The following is a 16,618-nucleotide window of genomic DNA, read 5'->3' as shown; positions in this document are numbered from 1 at the left end:
AGGAGACTGGCCACCCCTCAGAGCCTGGTTCCACTCCAGGTGTCTTCCTAGGTTCCTTCCTTTCTAGGGAGACTTTCCTAGCCACCGTGCTTCTACATCTGCATTGCTGCTGTTTGGGGTTTTAGGCTGGGTTTCTGTAAAAGTACTTTGTGACATCTGCTGATGTAAAATGGGCTTCATGAATAAATTTGATTTGATTTAATTGTTTCATTCACTGAAGATACAGTGAGGGAAAAAAGTATTTGATCCCCTGCTGATTTTGTACGTTTGCCCACTGACAAAGACATGATCAGTCTATAATTTTAATGGTAGGTTTATTTGAACAGTGAGAGACAGAATAACAACAAACATTTTTCAAAAATGTTATAAATTGATTTGCATTTTAATGAGGGAAATAAGTATTTGACCCCTCTGCAAAACATGACTTAGTACTTGGTGGCAAAACCCTTGTTGGCAATCACAGAGGTCAGACGTTTCTTGTAGTTGGCCACCAGGTTTGCACACATCTCAGGAGGGATTTTATTCCACTCCTCTTTGCAGATCTTCTCCAAGTCATTAAGGTTTCGAGGCTGACGTTTGGCAACTCGAACCTTCAGCTCCCTCCACAGATTTTCTATGGGATTAAGGTCTGGAGACTGGCTAGGCCACTCCAGGACCTTAATGTGCTTCTTCTTGAGCCACTCCTTTGTTGCCTTGGCCGTGTTTTTTGGGTCATTGTCATGCTGGAATACCCATCCACGACCCATTTTCAATTCCCTGGCTGAGGGAAGGAGGTTCTCACCCAAGATTTGACGGTACATGGCCCCGTCCATCGTCCCTTTGATGCGGTGAAGTTGTCCTGTCCCCTTAGCAGAAAAACACCCCCAAAGCATAATGTTTCCACCTCCATGTTTGACGGTGGGGATGGTGTTCTTGGGGTCATAGTCAGAATCCCTCCTCCTACAAACACGCAGAGTTGAGTTGATGCCAAAGAGCTCGATTTTGGTCTCATCTGACCACAACACTTTCACCCAGTTCTCCTCTGAATCATTCAGATGTTCATTGGCAAACTTCAGACGGCCCTGTATATGTGCTTTCTTGAGCAGGGGGACCTTGCGGGCGCTACAGGATTTCAGTCCTTCACGGCGTAGTGTGTTACCAATTGTTTTCTTGGTGACTATGGTCCCAGCTGCCTTGAGATCATTGACAAGATCCTCCCGTGTAGTTCTGGGCTGATTCCTCACCGTTCTCATGATCATTGCAACTCCACGAGGTGAGATCTTGCATGGAGCCCCAGGCCGAGGGAGATTGACAGTTATTTTGTGTTTCTTCCATTTGCGAATAATTGCACCAACTGTTGTCACCTTCTCACCAAGCTGCTTGGCGATGGTCTTGTAGCCCATTCCAGCCTTGTGTAGGTCTACAATCTTGTCCCTGACATCCTTGGAGAGCTCTTTGGTCTTGGCCATGGTGGAGAGTTTGGAATCTGATTGATTGATTGCTTCTGTGGACAGGTGTCTTTTATACAGGTAACAAACTGAGATTAGGAGCACTCCCTTTAAGAGTGTGCTCCTAATCTCAGCTTGTTACCTGTATAAAAGACACCTGGGAGCCAGAAATCTTTCTGATTGAGAGGGGGTCAAATACTTATTTCCCTCATTAAAATGCAAATCAATTTATAACATTTTTGACATGCGTTTTTCTGGATTGTTTTGTTGTTATTCTGTCTCTCACTGTTCAAATAAACCTACCATTTAAAATTATAGACTGATCATGTCTTTGTCAGTGGGCAAACGTACAAAATCAGCAGGGGATCGAATACGTTTTTTCCCTCACTGTATGTGGTCCTCTGTGACTTAGTTGGTAGAGCACGGCACTAGAGCAATGTCAGGATTGTAGGTTCTATTCCCACTGGTATATATAATTATATAAATGATGTTTTGAATTTAGAACTGGTAAACCAAACAAAGCACAGTTGCATTGCATCTCCTGCATCTCCTGCATCTCCTGCATCTCCTACATCTCCTGCATCTCCTGCATCTCCTGCATCTCCTGCATCTCCTGCATCTCCTGCATCTCCTGCATCTCCTGCATCTCCTGCGTCTCCTGGGAAAGATGAAAAGTAAAGTTCCAACCATCCAGGAGGACATCATGTCTTTCTGATCTTTTATGTCACCAACTGAGACCTGAATTACTTTAGCAGACCTGAAGCAGTAGTTACTGTTGGCTTCTTCCCCTGATCGCTACCATAGAAACAAACCACACAACAGAATTCCTTCTGTTATTTGAAAAAAAACGGACATCAACGCTTTATTTGGATAGTCCGGATAGTCCGTCTGTAGATGCTCTACAGATGGTCATACTATCAACAAACTATCTGTTGAAAAGCAACTGTTTGCTAAGGTTACGGTTAGTGTTAGGTTTAGAGTAAGGGTTAGGGTAAGGGTAAGGGTAAGGGTAAGGGTTAGGGTAAGGGTAAGGGTAAGGGTTAGGCTAGGGTTAGGGTAAGGGTTAAGGTTAGGGCAATGGTTAGTAGATAGTTAGTTGAATTGTTACTGATAGTCTGTAGATAGTCTGTGGAGCATCTTCAGATGGACTATCCAAATAAAGTGATACCAAACTGACACTTTAAGGCAATCAAATCACTGATTAATGATTTCTAGTAATATTATGCACATTTATGAACAATGTATAAAAACTATTCAAGATTGAATCCAATATGTTTTTGTAAAAGGATAATGATGACATAAGCTAACAGTGATAAGTAGCATAATAGATTCACACCAAGTTCCACTGCCAGGGTTAGGGTTAGTTCCACTGCCAGGGTTAGGGTTAGTTCCACTGCCAGGGTTAGGGTTAGGGTTAGTTCCACTGCCAGGGTTAGGGTTAGTTCCACTGCCAGGGTTAGGGTTAGTTCCACTGCCAGGGTTAGGGTTAGTTCCACTGCCAGGGTTAGGGTTAGTTCCACTGCCAGGGTTAGGGTTAGGGTTAGTTCCACTGCCAGGGTTAGGATTAGTTCCACTGCCAGGGTTAGGGTTAGTTCCACTGCCAGGGTTAGGGTTAGTTCCACTGCCAGGGTTAGGGTTAGTTCCACTGCCAGGGTTAGGGTTAGGGTTAGTTCCACTGCCAGGGTTAGGGTTAGGGTTAGTTCCACTGCCATGGTTAGGGTTAGTTCCACTGCCAGGGTTAGGGTTAGTTCCACTGCCAGGGTTAGGGTTAGTTCCACTGCCAGGGTTAGGGTTAGGGTTAGTTCCACTGCCAGGGTTAGGGTTAGTTCCACTGCCAGGGTTAGGGTTAGTTCCACTGCCAGGGTTAGGGTTAGTTCCACTGCCAGGGTTAGGGTTAGTTCCACTGCCAGGGTTAGGGTTAGTTCCACTGCCAGGGTTAGGGTTGGGGTTAGTTCCACTGCCAGGATTAGGGTTAGTTCCACTGCCAGGGTTAGGGTTAGTTGTACTGCCAGGGTTAGGGTTAGTTCCACTGCCAGGGTTAGGGTTGGGGTTAGTTCCACTGCCAGGATTAGGGTTAGTTCCACTGCCAGGGTTAGGGTTAGTTGTACTGCCAGGGTTAGGGTTAGTTCCACTGCCAGGGTTAGAGTTAGTTCCACTGCCAGGGTTAGGGTTAGTTGTACTGCCAGGGTTAGAGTTAGTTCCACTGCCAGGGTTAGGGTTAGTTCCACTGCCAGGATTAGGGTTAGTTCCACTGCCAGGGTTAGGGTTAGTTGTACTGCCAGGGTTAGAGTTAGTTCCACTGCCAGGGTTAGGGTTAGTTGTACTGCCATGGTTAGGGTTAGTTCCACTGCCAGGGTTAGGGTTAGTTCCACTGCCAGGGTTAGGGTTAGTTCCACTGCCAGGATTAGGGTTAGTTCCACTGCCAGGGTTAGGGTTAGTTCCACTGCCAGGATTAGGGTTAGTTCCACTGCCAGGGTTAGGGTTAGTTCCACTGCCAGGGTTAGGGTTAGTTCCACTGCCAGGATTAGGGTTGCGGTTAGTTCCACTGCCAGGGTTAGGGTTAGGGTTAGTTCCACTGCCAGGGTTAGGGTTAGTTACACTGCCAGGGTTAGGGTTAGTTCCACTGCCAGGGTTAGGGTTAGGGTTAGTTCCACTGCCAGGGTTAGGGTTAGTTCCACTGCCAGGGTTAGGGTTAGTTCCACTGCCAGGGTTAGGGTTAGTTCCACTGCCAGGGTTAGGGTTAGGGTTAGTTCCACTGCCAGGTTTAGGGTTAGTTCCACTGCCAGGGTTAGGGTTAGGGTTAGTTCCACTGCCAGGGTTAGGGTTAGGGTTAGTTCCACTGCCAGGGTTAGGGTTAGTTACACTGCCAGGGTTAGAGTTAGTTCCACTGCCAGGGTTAGAGTTAGTTCCACTGCCAGGGTTAGGGTTAGTTGTACTGCCAGGGTTAGGGTTAGTTGTACTGCCATGGTTAGGGTTAGTTGTACTGCCAGGGTTAGGGTTAGTTCCACTGCCAGGGTTAGGGTTAGGGTTAGTTCCACTGCCAGGGTTAGGGTTAGTTGTACTGCCAGGGTTAGGGTTAGTTCCACTGCCAGGGTTAGGGTTAGTTGTACTGCCATGGTTAGGGTTAGTTCCACTGCCAGGGTTAGGGTTAGTTCCACTGCCAGGGTTAGGGTTAGGGTTAGTTCCACTGCCAGGGTTAGGGTTAGGTCCACTGCCAGGGTTAGGGTTAGTTCCACTGCCAGGGTTAGGGTTAGGGTTAGTTCCACTGCCAGGGTTAGGGTTAGTTCCACTGCCAGGGTTAGGGTTAGTTCCACTGCCAGGGTTAGGGTTAGGGTTAGTTCCACTGCCAGGGTTAGGGTTAGGTCCACTGCCAGGGTTAGGGTTAGTTGTACTGCCAGGGTTAGGGTTAGGGTTAGTTCCACTGCCAGGGTTAGGGTTAGGGTTAGTTCCACTGCCAGGGTTAGGGTTAGTTCCACTGCCAGGGTTAGGGTTAGGGTTAGTTCCACTGCCAGGGTTAGGGTTAGGGTTAGTTCCACTGCCAGGGTTAGGGTTAGTTCCACTGCCAGGGTTAGGGTTGCGGTTAGTTGTCCTTACAGGCGGACTGACACATTTACATTTCATCATCAGAATGCCAGCCAGCTACAGGAGCTAGACCACATTTTATTTAACTGCACAGAGCTCTGCTGTCTGCCCTGTCTTCCCTGTCTTCCCTGTCTGCCCTGTCTTCCCTGTCTGCCCTGTCTTCCCTGTCTTCCCTGTCTTCCCTGTCTTTCCTGTCTTCCCTGTCTTCCCTGTCTTCCCTGTCTGCCTGTCTCCCCTGTCTGCCCTGTCTTCCCTGTCTTCCCTGTCTTCCCTGTCTTCCCTGTCTGCCTGTCTTCCCTGTCTGCCCTGTCTTTCCTGTCTTCCCTGTCTTCCCTGTCTTCCCTGTCTTCCCTGTCTGCCTGTCTTCCCTGTCTGCCTGTCTTCCCTGTCTTCCCTGTCTTCCCTGTCTTCCCTGTCTGCCTGTCTTCCCTGTCTGCCCTGTCTTCCCTGTCTTCCCTGTCTGCCCTGTCTCCCCTGTCTTCCCTGTCTTCCCTGTCTGCCCTGTCTGCCCTGTCTGCCCTGTCTTCCCTGTCTTCCCTGTCTGCCCTGTCTGCCCTGTCTTCCCTGTCTGCCCTGTCTGCCCTGTCTTTCCTGTCTCCCCTGTCTGCCCTGTCTTCCCTGTCTGCCCTGTCTCTCCTGTCTGCCCTGTCTTCCCTGTCTCCCCTGTCTGCCCTGTCTTTCCTGTCTCCCCTGTCTTCCCTGTCTGCCCTGTCTTCCCTGTCTGCCCTGTCTGCCCTGTCTGCCCTGTCTTCCCTGTCTGCCCTGTCTGCCCTGTCTGCCCTGTCTTCCCTGTCTGCCCTGTCTGCCCTGTCTGCCCTGTCTTCCCTGTCTGCCCTGTCTGCCCTGTCTTTCCTGTCTCCCCTGTCTGCCCTGTCTTCCCTGTCTGCCCTGTCTCTCCTGTCTGCCCTGTCTTCCCTGTCTGCCCTGTCTCCCCTGTCTTCCCTGTCTGCCCTGTCTGCCCTGTCTGCCCTGTCTTCCCTGTCTGCCCTGTCTGCCCTGTCTGCCCTGTCTGCTCTGTCTGCCCTTGGGCAAATGGAACAAGAAACATTCCAAGGTGTTTCCTCAGACATAGCTTCAGCTTTTATGCCAAACAGGACACTTTTAAAGCCCTCGTGATCCAGTGAGAGTGACTGGGAGTTGCTGCAGCTTTGATGCCAACCCAGAAGTTGACTTAAGCTGCTGTTAAGTACTACCTCTACCTCTACAGCCTTGGTACTTCTGACACCGGAGCTAATAATTAAATTAATGTTGATTCAGGTCTACCACACAAATATTTGACTGAACACAGGAGGTCTTGCCAAATCGACTAAAGGCCGACTAGAGCTTAAAGTCCAGTCAGTCAGACCAACTTTAGAAATCATTTCCACCCAGCTGTGGGAGCCTGTAGCGTCCAGTGTCAGGTATGAAGGAAGACCAATAAATCTACGATAGCAGTCTCTAAAAGACCTCTCTTGTTCCCCTCCATACCGTCATAATGCTCCATTGACCATGTGGTATTTTCTACTAGCTCACTTCCACATAGAGAGAGAGGGAGCAGGGAGGTTGGAGGTTCGGGGTTCAATTCCTCACAGAGAGAGAGAGGGAGCAGGGAGGTTGGAGGGTCAGGGGTCAATTCCTCACAGAGAGAGAGACGGAGCAGGGAGGTTGGAGGTTCGGGGGTCAATTCCTCACAGAGAGAGAGAGGGAGCAGGGAGGTTGGAGGTTCGGGGTTCAATTCCTCACAGAGAGAGAGAGGGAGCAGGGAGGTTGGAGGTTCGGGGTTCAATTCCTCACAGAGAGAGAGAGGGAGCAGGGAGGTTGGAGGGTCAGGGGTCAATTCCTCACAGAGAGAGAGAGGGAGCAGGGAGGTTGGAGGGTCAGGGGTTAAATTCCTCACAGAGAGAGAGAGGGAGCAGGGAGGTTGGAGGGTCAGGGGTTAAGGGTTCTGATCAATATTAGTAGAATACAGTGCATTCGGAAAGTATTCACCCCCTTTGACTTTTTCCACATTTTGTTACGTTACAGCCTTATTCTAAAATTGATTAAATTGTTATTTTTCCTCATCAATCTACACACAATACCCCATAATGACAAAGCAATGCCCTTTATACAATTTTTTTTACTGAAATATAAGTATTCAGACCCTTTACTCAGTACTTTGTTGAAGCACCTTTGGCAGTGATTACAGCCTTGAGTCTTCTTGGGTATGATGATACAAGCTTGGCACACCTGTATTTGGGGAGTTTCTCCCATTCTTCTCTGCACATCCTCTCAAGCTCTGTCAGGTTGGATGGGGAGCGTCGCTGCACAGCTATTTTCAGGTCTCTCCAGAGATGTTTGATCGGGTTCAAGTCCGGGCTCTGGCTGGGCCACTCAAGGACATTCAGAGACTTGTCCCGAAGCCACTCCTGCGTTGTCTTGGCTGTGTGCTTAGGGTCGTTGTCCTGTTGGAAGGCGAACCTTCGCCCCAGTCTGAGGTCCTGAGCGCTCTGCAGCAGGTTTTCATCAAGGATATCTCTGTACTTTGCTCCGTTCATCTTTCCCTCGATCCTGACTAGTCTCCCAGTACCTGCTGCTGAAAAACATCCCCACATCATGATGCTGCCACCACCATGAGTGGCTTACTGATGAGTGGCTTCCAGCTGGCCACTCTACCATAAAGGCCTGATTGGTGGAATGCTGTAGAGATGATTGTCCTTCTGGAAGGTTCTCCCATCTCCACAGAGGAACTGTGGAACTCTGTCAGAGTGACCATCAGGTTCTTGGTCACCTCCCTGACCAAGGCCCTTCTCCTCCGATTGCTCAGTTTGGCCGGGTGGCCAGCTCTAGGAAGAGTCTTGGTGGTTCCAAACTTCTTCCATTTAAGAATGATGGAGGCCACTGCATTCTTGGGGACCTTTAATGCTGCAGACATTTTTTGTACCCTTCCCCAGATCTGTGCCTAGACACAATCCTGTCTCGGAGCTCTACGGACAATTCCTTCGACCTCATAGCATGGTTTTTGCTCTGAGATGCACTGTCAACTGTGGGACCTTATATAGACAGTTGTGTGCTTTTCCAAATCACGTCCAATCAATTGAATTTACCCCAGGTGGACTCCAATCAAGTTGTAGAAACATGTCAAGGATGATCAATGGAAACAGGATGCACCTGAGCTCAATTTTGAGTCTCATAGCAAAGGGTTTGAATACTTATATAAATAAGGTATTTCAGTTTTTATTTTTTTTATACCTTTGCAAAACCTTTCTAAGAACCTGTTTTCGCTTTGTCATTATTTGGTATTGTGTGTAAATTAATGAGTATTTTTATTTATTTAATCAATTTTAGAATAAGGCTGTAACGTAACAACATTTGGAAAAAGGGATGGGGTCTGAAGACTTTTCCGAATGCACTGTATATAGGGAATACAATGCTATTTTAGATGCACCACTAGTAGTATAGCATTTATGTAATGAAATGAATGTTCTTGGCTGTAACTTAAGCAATTTAACTTATTCTGAGATATTTAGCTGGTGTTTAACATAAACTGTGCAGGTTTCTTTAATGCCAAAGGGGGGAAAAAAGACCCAGACTTTGTAACAATGTAGTAATTATCCATTAACAGTCAAACCCAGCAGGTATACAGGATGCTGCGTGGTGGGAGTCAGTCTACTGCACTGCGCCCGGTGCCACGTCTACCATCATCCCCTAGACTACATAGAGCTGTGGAATACTGCCAATTAAACTCATTATTCAGAAGCCACATATTCAGTATAAGGACTACAGTGCACTGTATGAGACCCAAGGTTCATTATTGTAGGTGTGCTACAGTATATATCATTATTTATGTGAATTTATAAACTGGGTGGTTCGAGCCCTGAATGCTGATTGGCTGAAATCTGTGGTATATCAGACCGTATACCATGGGTATGACAAAACATATATTTTTACTGCTCTAATTATGTTGGTAACCAGTTTATAATAGCAATAAGGCACCTCGGGGGTTTGTGATATATGGCCAATATACCACGGCTAAGGGCTGGATCCAGGCACTCCGTGTTGCGTCGTGTATAAGAACAGCCCTTAGCCGTGGTATATTGGCCATATACCACACCCCCTCGGGCCTTATTGCTTAATTAACCTTCCTGTCTATGTGTTCTAGAGTGGCCTTCTCTTCCTTCCTGTCTATGTGTTCTAGAGTGGCCTTCTCTTCCTTCCTGTCTATGTGTTCTAGAGTGGTCTTCTCTTCCTTCCTGTCTATGTGTTCTAGAGTGGCCTTCTCTTCCTTCCTGTCTATGTGTTCTAGAGTGGCCTTCTCTTCCTTCCTGTCTATGTGTTCTAGAGTGGCCTTCTCTTCCTTCCTGTCTATGTGTTCTAGAGTGGCCTTCTCTTCCTTCCTGTCTATGTGTTCTAGAGTGGTCTTCTCTTCCTTCCTGTCTATGTGTTCTAGAGTGGCCTTCTCTTCCTTCCTGTCTATGTGTTCTAGAGTGGCCTTCTCTTCCTTCCTGTCTATGTGTTCTAGAGTGGTCTTCTCTTCCTTCCTGTCTATGTGTTCTAGAGTGGCCTTCTCTTCCTTCCTGTCTATGTGTTCTAGAGTGGCCTTCTCTTCCTTCCTTTCTATGTGTTCTAGAGTGGCCTTCTCTTCCTTCCTGTCTATGTGTTCTAGAGTGGCCTTCTCTTCCTTCCTGTCTATGTGTTCTAGAGTGGCCTTCTCTTCCTTCCTGTCTATGTGTTCTAGAGTGGCCTTCTCTTCCTTCCTGTCTATGTGTTCTAGAGTGGCCTTCTCTTCCTTCCTGTCTATGTGTTCTAGAGTGGCCTTCTCTTCCTTCCTGTCTATGTGTTCTAGAGTGGCCTTCTCTTCCTTCCTGTCTATGTGTTCTAGAGTGGCCTTCTCTTCCTTCCTGTCTATGTGTTCTAGAGTGGCCTTCTCTTCCTTCCTGTCTATGTGTTCTAGAGTGGCCTTCTCTTCCTTCCTGTCTATGTGTTCTAGAGTGGCCTTCTCTTCCGTCCTGTCTATGTGTTCTAGAGTGGCCTTCTCTTCCTTCCTGTCTATGTGTTCTAGAGTGGCCTTCTCTTCCTTCCTGTCTATGTGTTCTAGAGTGGCCTTCTCTTCCTTCCTGTCTATGTGTTCTAGAGTGGCCTTCTCTTCCTTCCTGTCTATGTGTTCTAGAGTGGCCTTCTCTTCCTTCCTGTCTATGTGTTACAGCGTGTGCTTGTGGAAGACAGACAGAAGACAGAGGGACCACCTGTGCTAATTAGCTATCTAGCATGCTCCTGTGTGTAATGGATGAAGGCCACCAGAAACGTGTTGTCACTGAAAGATACTGTTGTCTGCAACTGTGACAGTGTACAGTAAGTGTAGATTTTGCATTTGTGAAATAATTTTGATGTGATATGAAAGTAAAGGGCTTTATGTTTCTAGAACCGTATCGCAATTGAGAATCGATTCACGTTTAAATTGAGTATTTGGCTGTTTTGTCTACCAGAGCCAGTCTACCTCTGAGATATCATTACAAGGTCCTTGGACCTTAAGGAGTAACGGTAAGCTCCTTAAGAGTACATCTTGGGTTTAGTGTGCTATACGTTTTGTGGGGCTGAGTTGTTTTTACTGGCTGGCGTGTTGGAGGGTGAAAAACAAACATTATAATTCTTTAAAAGGCATTTCTCAGGGACGGGTGGGTCAGAGTAGAGCTGGACAGCTGAGGACCCCTCTACATCATCAGGGAAGACTGAAAGTTTGTGATGCCCCTGAAAGCTCTATAGGTACACTGTGGTCCTCTGTAGCTCAGCTGGTAGAGAACGGCGCTTGTAACGCCAAGGGTAGTGGGTTCGATCCCCCGGGACCACCCATACGTAAAAATGTATGCGCACATGACTGTAAGTAGCTTTGGATAAAAGCGTCTGCTAAATGGCATATTATTATTACTGTTACCCTCCTCAAACAAACAGAGAATCACTACGTGTGTGTGTAATTGTCGCGCCCTGGCTCTGGGGACTCTTTAATGTTGAGCCAGGGTGTTAGTTTCTATGTTTTGTGTTTCTATGTTGGCCGGGGTGGTTCTCAATCAGAGGCAACGTGAATCAGCTGTTGCTTGTTGTCTCTGATTGGGAACCATACTTAGGTAGTCGTTTGGCATTTGCGTGGTGTGGTATCTTGTTCCGTGTCGGTTTGTTTGTTAACCGAGGACTTCACGTTTCGTTTTGTGCATTGTATTAAGTACTCCATTAAAGATGTAGGCATTCCACGCTGCGCCTTGGTCTACTCCTTTTGACGATCGTGTGTGTGTGTGTGTGTGTGTGTTTGTGTGTGTGTGTGTGTGTGTGTGTGTGTGTGTGTAATAGCATTTGCTGTGTGTACGGTTATTTATTTAATAATTTTCTAATATTGGTCAGCGTAGGAGGAAAGTATTTGAGATGTAATTTCTCAAATTTTCAAAGTAACACATACAAATGGATTGATATACAATCTTCTCTGAGAGAGTGGTTGATGGATAGATAGTTAACTGGTCGTTGGGGATGTATTTCTTCTGTTGTTGTTGAAAGAAGACAGAGATTAAATATGACGTTACCTTGTGGACAGCCGTCTATTTCTTCTATCAGGGTTTTATGGCCATGTCCAACAGGAGTGAGTTACCATGGGGCCTAGTTAGAGATGAACAGTTAACTATACTGTTGCCATGGGGACTAATTAGAGATGAACAGTTAACTATACTGTTGCCATGGGGACTAGTTACAGATGAACAGTTAACTATACTGTTGCCGTGGGGCCTAGTTAGTGATGAACAGTTATCTATACTGTTGCCATGGGGCCTAGTTAGAGATGAACAGTTAACTATACTGTTACCATGGGGACTAGTTACAGATGAACAATTAACTATACTGTTGCCATGGTGCCTAGTTAGAGATGAACAGTTAACTATACTGTTACCATGGGGACTAGTTACAGATGAACAGTTAACTATACTGTTGCCATGGGCCTAGTTAGAGATGAACAGTTAACTATACTGTTACCATGGGGCCTAGTTAGAGATGAACAGTTAACTATACTGTTGCCATGGGGCCTAGTTAGAGATGAACAGTTAACTATACTGTTACCATGGGGCCTAGTTAGAGATGAACAGTTAACTATACTGTTGCCATGGGGCCTAGTTAGAGATGAACAGTTAACTATACTGTTGCCATGGGGACTAGTTACAGATGAACAGTTAACTATACTGTTGCCATGGGGCCTAGTTAGTGATGAACAGTTATCTATACTGTTGCCATGGGGCCTAGTTAGAGATGAACAGTTAACTATACTGTTGCCATGGGGCCTAGTTAGTGATGAACAGTTATCTATACTGTTGCCATGGGGCCTAGTTAGTGATGAACAGTTATCTATACTGTTGCCATGGGGCCTAGTTAGTGATGAACAGTTATCTATACTGTTGCCATGGGGCCTAGTTAGAGATGAACAGTTAACTATACTGTTGCCATGGGGCCTAGTTAGTGGTGGTTGCGTAAATTCTCCAGAATCTCTCCTGTAAACATTCTCAGTGCATAAATCTGACAGCGCCATCCAACCCTTATTCGTTTCAGCGCCATCCAACCCTTATTTGTTTCAGCGCCATCCAACCCTTATTCGTTTCAGCGCCATCCAACCCTTATTCGTTTCAGCGCCATCCAACCCTTATTCGTTTCAGCGCCATCCAACCCTTATTCGTTTCAGCGCCATCCAACCCTTATTCGTTTCAGCGCCATCCAACCCTTATTCGTTTCAGCGCCATCCAACCCTTATTCGTTTCAGCGCCATCCAACCCTTATTCGTTTCAGCGCCATCCAACCCTTATTCGTTTCAGCGCCATCCAACCCTTATTAGTTTCAGCGCCATCCAACCCTTATTCGTTTCAGCGCCATCCAACCCTTATTCGTTTCAGCGCCATCCAACCCTTATTCGTTTCAGCGCCATCCAACCCTTATTCGTTTCAGCGCCATCCAACCCTTATTCGTTTCAGCGCCATCCAACCCTTATTCGTTTCAGCGCCATCCAACCCTTATTCGTTTCAGCGCCATCCAACCCTTATTCGTTTCAGCGCCATCCAACCCTTATTCGTTTCAGCGCCATCCAACCCTTATTCGTTTCAGCGCCATCCAACCCTTATTCGTTTCAGCGCCATCCAACCCTTATTCGTTTCAGCGCCATCCAAACCTTATTCGTTTCAGCGCCATCCAACCCTTATTCGTTTCAGCGCCATCCAACCCTTATTCGTTTCAGCGCCATCCAACCCTTATTCGTTTCAGCGCCATCCAACCCTTATTCGTTTCAGCGCCATCCAACCCTTATTCGTTTCAGCGCCATCCAACCCTTATTCGTTTCAGCGCCATCCAACCCTTCTTCTCTTCAAACCTTTAGAAGCACAGTAGTAGCCGGGACCAAATATTGGTCAATTGGCCACTCCAACCTCTCTAGGAATGGAATACATAGTATACATATTAATTTTAAGCATTTTTCTCACTTATGGTCATATCACGTTTTGTCTAGTGTTTATCAGTTTGCCACAGTATCAAATAATGTGTTAGACCTTCCAGAAATCAAGGTCTCAGATGATGCAGCATGTCACGGTTTCGGCCGAGGCTGCTCCTCCTCCTGGTTCGGGCAGGCTTCGGCGGTCGTCGTCCCCGGAGTACTAGCTGCCACCGATCTATGTTTCATGTTCGTTTGGTTTTGTCTTGATGTTGTACACCTGTGTCTTGTTAGTCCTCGTTAGTGTCCTATTTAGTTCTCGTTGTGTGTGTTTGTCTTTGTGTGTGATTGCTCTTCTGTTTTGTGTTGGAGCTACGTACTTCCCTCCAGTGTTTTGGAGAGGTTTTTCGCACATGTTAGTGCGCCGTTTGTTTGACGCCTGTGTGCGCCGTTATTTCGCCTTCGGGCTTATTGTGCTTATTTTCTACGTGAATATTGCACTAAAGTATTTTGGACTGAGCTTCTGCGTCCTGCGCTTGATTCATGCACCACACCCACCTTCAGCACCCCTTGACAGAATCACACACCTTAATGGAATCAGCAGGATCTGCAGTTACGCCTGAGTCGCTCGAGGAGCATGTTCGCGGCCAAGATGACCAGATACGACAACTGGGGACCGCTCTACAGGACGTCATCAACACCCTGCACCGATGGGAGGCCAGCGGGGTACCCACACCTCCACCTACCCTGCCAACCCCATCGGCCGGTCCACCAGTCCCAGGTCCGGAACCCAGGGGGATTCGGCTCTCGCTCCCGAGGGCGTATGACGGAACAGCTGCCGGGTGTCAGGGGTTCCTCCTGCAGGTGGAGCTATACCTGGCCACTGTACACCCGGTGCCCTCGGGACACGAGTGGGCTAACGCCGAGTGGAGGAAGATGGACGCCAACACCATCTCCTACGCCGAGTTCTCCCGCCGCTTCAAGGCCGTGTTCGACCATCCACCTGAGGGCAAAGCGGCGGGGGAGCGTCTAGTCCACCTGAGACAGGGGAGGAGGAGCGCACAGGCGTTTGCTCTAGAGTTCCGGACTCTAGCGGCGGACGCAGGGTGGAGTGAACGGGCCCTCATCGACCATTTTCGATGTAGCCTACGGGAGGACGTTCAACGTGAGTTGGCCTGCAGGGATACCCATCTCACCTTCGACCAGTTGGTCGATATGTCCATCCGTCTGGACACCCTGCTGGCCACCCGTGGACGTCCCGAGGGGGGTCCGTCCATTCCGCCCTCCGGCACCTCCGAGCCGAGCCCTATGGAGCTCGGGGGTGCCGGCGCTAGAGAAAGGAGGAGGAGGAGCCCGAGGGGGCCTGTCTCCTGCACCAAGTGCGGTCGTGGAGGGCACACTGCGGCCAGGTGCTGGGGAGGGTTCTCCGGGGGAGAAGACAACAGGCCACGCACTGGGGGGGCCTCCCAGGTGAGTAGACGTCCCACTTACCCAGAGCTTTCTGTTGCGCACTTTTGTATACCTGTGTGTTTTCCACAGGTTGCACCTCATTCCCAGCATACGGCACTAGTAGATTCAGGCGCAGCTGGGAATTTTGTTGATCGGAAGTTTTGTTTAGATTTAGGGATCCCTCTCCTACCTGTTGACAAACCTTTTCCCGTTCATGCCTTAGATAGCCGCCCGTTGGGGTCGGGGTTGATTAGGGAGATCACAGCACCACTTAGGATGTGTGCGCAGGGGGGTCATGAAGAGACTATACAGCTGTATCTGATCGACTCTCCTGCGTACCCAGTGGTGCTGGGAATTCTCTGGTTAAGCACCCATAACCCTGCTATTTCGTGGCAACAGAGGGCTCTCGATGGGTGGTCTGCTCAGTGCGAGGGGCGATGTCTGGGTGTTTCCGTGGGGGCGACTTCGGTGGAAAGTCCAAACCAAGTGCCCGCACTGCACCTTCCGCCTGAATATGGGGATTTAGCTCTCGTGTTTAGTAAAACTAGGGCGACGCAGTTGCCTCCTCATAGACAGGGGGATTGTGCGATTGATCTCCAGGCAGGAGCAGCGCTCCCACGGAGCCACGTGTATCCTTTGTCTCAAGAGGAGAGAAAAGCTATGGAGACTTACATAGCCGAATCTTTGAGACAGGGATACATTCGGCCCTCCACTTCTCCCGCCTCCTCGAGTTTCTTTTTTGTGAAGAAGAAAGATGGAGGGTTGCGCCCGTGCATTGATTACCGTGGTCTCAATCAGATTACTGTGAAATACAGTTATCCACTCCCTCTGATTGCGACCATGACAGAGTCATTGCATGGAGCGCGGTTTTTCACAAAATTGGATATCAGGAGCGCGTATAACTTGGTGCGCATTAGGGAGGGCGACGAATGGAAGACAGCATTTAGTACCACGTCAGGTCATTTCGAATATCTCGTCATGCCATATGGGTTGATGAATGCTCCATCAGTCTTCCAATCGTTCGTAGATGACATTTTCCGGGATATGCAGGGACAAGGGGTGGTCGTGTACATTGATGACATTCTGGTGTACTCGTCTACCCGAGCCGAGCATATAACCCTGGTGCGTCGTGTATTGAGGAGGCTGTTGGAGCACGACCTATATGTCAAGGCAGAGAAATGTCTGTTCTTCCAGGAGTCGGTCTCCTTTTTGGGTTATCGGTTGTCCGCGTCAGGGGTGAGAATGGAGGTGGATCGTGTGTCCGCTGTGCGTAATTGGCAAACTCCAACCACTGTAAAAGAGGTGCAGCAGTTCTTGGGCTTTGCGAATTACTACCGGAGGTTTATCCGGGGTTTTGGACAGGTGGCAGCTCCCATCACGTCCCTTCTGAAAGGGGGTCCGGTGCGCCTGCAGTGGTCAGCTGATGCGGACAGGGCCTTTAGGAGACTGAAGGACCTGTTTACGTCGGCTCCGGTGCTGGCACATCCGGATCCAGCATTACCCTTTCAGGTTGAGGTAGACGCGTCTGAGGCTGGTATAGGGGCCGTTCTCTCTCAACGGTCCGGCACACCACCTAAACTCCGCCCCTGTGCTTTTTACTCAAAAAAGCTCAGCCCGGCGGAGCGTAACTATGACGTTGGGGACAGGGAGCTGTTAGCTGTAGTTCAAGCCCTTAAGGTGTGGAGGCATTGGCTTGAGGGGGCTCAACACCATTTCCTCATTTTGACTGACCATCGGAACCTGGAGTACATCCGGGCAG

The sequence above is a fragment of the Coregonus lavaretus genome (assembly GCF_964263955.1).
Source record: "Coregonus lavaretus genome assembly, chromosome: 32".
Classification (NCBI taxonomy): Eukaryota; Metazoa; Chordata; class Actinopteri; order Salmoniformes; family Salmonidae; genus Coregonus; species Coregonus lavaretus.
Note: the sequence above shows the minus strand (reverse complement) of the source record.